Source organism: Eucalyptus grandis, chromosome 5, assembly GCF_016545825.1.
Source record: "Eucalyptus grandis isolate ANBG69807.140 chromosome 5, ASM1654582v1, whole genome shotgun sequence".
Lineage (NCBI taxonomy): Eukaryota > Viridiplantae > Streptophyta > Magnoliopsida > Myrtales > Myrtaceae > Eucalyptus > Eucalyptus grandis.
In genome coordinates this window covers 47,706,102-47,709,198 of record NC_052616.1, presented here as the reverse complement: position 1 = coordinate 47,709,198, position 3,097 = coordinate 47,706,102, and the positions used below count along the sequence as shown (strand labels likewise).

Below are 3,097 nucleotides of genomic sequence, written 5' to 3'. Positions count from 1 at the left end.
TATGTCCTCTACTGCAAGAAACATCTCATTATGGCATCAACTCCCTCCTTTGGTATGCTCGTTGTTCTCATGGATCCAATTTCACTTTTCATTTGAATGAGCGTAGAACATGGAAATACCTAAATAGGGTACACAGACGGGGCCATCAAAACTAAGTTTATTTTGTAAAGTATAAGTATTTCATGCTTGCTTTAATTTGAAATAGCGTACAATTTGTAGAAGTTCAAATTTCTTGGAAGAGTGGAGGAACAAATCGAGGAACTGAAAGGAAAGGTGAGGAAGATGCTGGCTAGCGTCGTGGATAAGCCTTCACAAATGCTTCACTTGATTGATCAAATCCAACGCTTGGGATTTGACTACCATTTTGAACATGAAGTAGATGAGCAATTAGAACAAATCCACAAAAGTTACTCTCAACTTCATCTTGAAGATTTCAAGGTAGATGACCTTCACATGGTCGCTCTTATCTTTCGACACTGCGACAACAAGGTTACAATGTTTCTTCAGGTACGTCTTAAATGTAATGAACCAATATGATAAGATACGTATTAAGATACTTCTATTGCTTTGTCGAATTTCAGGAGAAACACATACAAGAATATCTACAACGTTAACCACGCATATCCCCTTCCTAATATCTAATTGATTGCATCTTTTTTCCATGTTGGTTGGTTGCGCAGAGATCTTTAACAAATTCAAGGATAGTGAAGGGAATTTTCGAGAATCGCTTGTCACCGATGCACGCGGATTGCTAAGCCTATATGAAGCTTGCCATTTAAGGTGTCATGGCGATTCCATCTTGGACGAAGCACTTCCTTTTGCTACAACTCACCTTGAATCGATCGATGAAAGCAAAGTGAGCACTAGTCTCGCAAAACAAGTGAGTCATGCCCTAGAGCAGCCACTTCGCAAGGGATTGCCAAGATTGGAGGCGAGACGTTATATTCCACTCTACCAAGAGGAGCCTTCACATGATGAAGTTTTGCTCACCTTGGCTAAACTAGATTTCGACTTACTACAAGAGCAACACCAGAAGGAACTTGGCGAGATTACTAGGTTCATTAACTTCATGTGATAGCATAATCTAAAATTAGCTTCTAGACTATGTTTTAACAATACCGAACTATCAATAATGTTATAAGAATTCCCAAGCTATCAATTATTCTCATTGTGTTTTCCACAGGTTAACTCATCTAGTTTCAATTTACCCTTTTAAATAGTGCTTTTCAAAGTCCTTTACAAGTGAAAAAAGGTGTATATCTATGCGAAGTTATTGGCCTAAAGTACTTTCAGTTATGCTCATGTTCGTTTAATCATAGGTGGTGGAAGGAGATTGATGTTCCGAGGAAGTTCCCATTTGCTAGAGATAGGATTGTGGAGTTGTTCTTCTGGATCTCGGGAATATATTTTGAGCCTGAATTTGCCATGGCTAGAAATATACTGACTAGAGTGATCTCCTTGACTTCAATTCTCGATGATATCTATGACGTCTATGGCACATTGGAAGAACTTGCGCTCCTCACCGAAGCAATCCAGAAGTATGGAATCCGCACTCTTTCTCAAACTTCTGAATTTGATCAATTTTGTATAGAGTCAAGTGTGTAATTTTCCAAGACTTGAATTCAGGTGGGATGTTGATGCCATGGATGGATTGCCAGTGTATATGCAAACTTATTATAAGGAGCTTCTCCATCTCTATGAATACATTGGGAATGAATTGGCCACAAAAGAAAGATCATACCGCCTTGTCTATGCAAAAGAAGTCGTAAGCATCATTGGTACACTTTACATACATCGAATGCAATCTTTAGTTAGAAACCCAACATTCTTGTTTATGTTTCCATTGTCAGATGAAGAAGCTAGCAAGAGCATACTTTCAGGAAACCAAATGGTTCCATACCAACTACATACCAACACTAGAGGAGTACATGTCCCTGCAACTAATAACGACTGGATATGGAATGTTAGCAACTACATCACTTGTGGGAATGGGCGATGTGGTCACTAAACATGCTCTTGAATGGTCAGTCGGTGATTGCATGATTGTGAAGGCTGCACAAACCATCTCTAGGCTCATGGATGACATTGCCTCTCACAAGGTATAATAAAACATAATTATCCTCTAGAAATATGATACAGTTTGATCGACCACCATTTAATCTAGAAACACCAATGTTGTTTGACATACAGTTTGAGCAAAAGAGGGGGCACGTAGTATCTGCAGTGGAGTTGCTCATGAAATACCATGGCGTCTCGGAGCAAGAAGCTGGGGAGGAACTCCAGAAAGGAGTCATTGATTCATGGAAGGACATCAATGAAGAGTTTCTTCGTCCAACCGCAGTCCCAATGCCAATTCTCACACGAATGCTCAATTTCTCACGAGTGATGGATGTGTTATATAGTGATGGAGATAATTACACCCATTCTGAAACAAAGCTCAAAGATTATGTGATGTTGCTCTTCGTTAGTCCCTTGCTGATGTGAAGTTTGGACCAAACGTTGTCAAACCAATTTGGTCATTGCAAATCAATAGTCTATAGGTTATGCCTTTGAAATCCTATTTTTCCTGATGTATGAGGGACAATATTATTACCATTATGTACTTTCAGATTGACGTGTGTGATAAAACTCATAAATAAACTATGCATATGTTGCTAAGTTTGCAAAGTTTAGCGTAACGTGTAATTGAAATATTTTAATAATTCGTAACTCTTGGGAAAATTATCCAGAAAGTCCTAAATTTATTTTACGGTGGCAATTCAGTTCTAAAATTTTCAAATATGCTAATTTAGTACTAAAATTTTTAATAATTTGTCAATTTAGTCATAAACATTTTAATTATATCAGTTTAGTTTTAAAACTAATTTCTCAATTTAGTCCTAAATCTTTTAACGATTTTCCAATTAAGTTTGTCTAGCTAATAATTGTCGAAAATCACTGAAATTGACGATATTTGTAATTTTTTTTAATGTTTTTGATCTTTTCCTCCTTTCTTTTCTTTTCTTTTATTTTCTTTTTTTTTTTTTTTTTTTTTTTTTTCCTTATTTCTTTTCGCCAATTGCTAGCCACAAGCGAGGGTCGCCCTCACCTTGGTGAG

At 37.2% G+C, this 3,097-nt stretch overlaps 1 pseudogene; it reads left to right on the top strand.

The window, feature by feature from the left end:
• Nucleotides 1-282: 282 nt before the first annotated feature.
• On the top strand, nt 283-2,484 carry LOC120293966 (annotated as a pseudogene).
• Nucleotides 2,485-3,097: the final 613 nt, after the last annotated feature.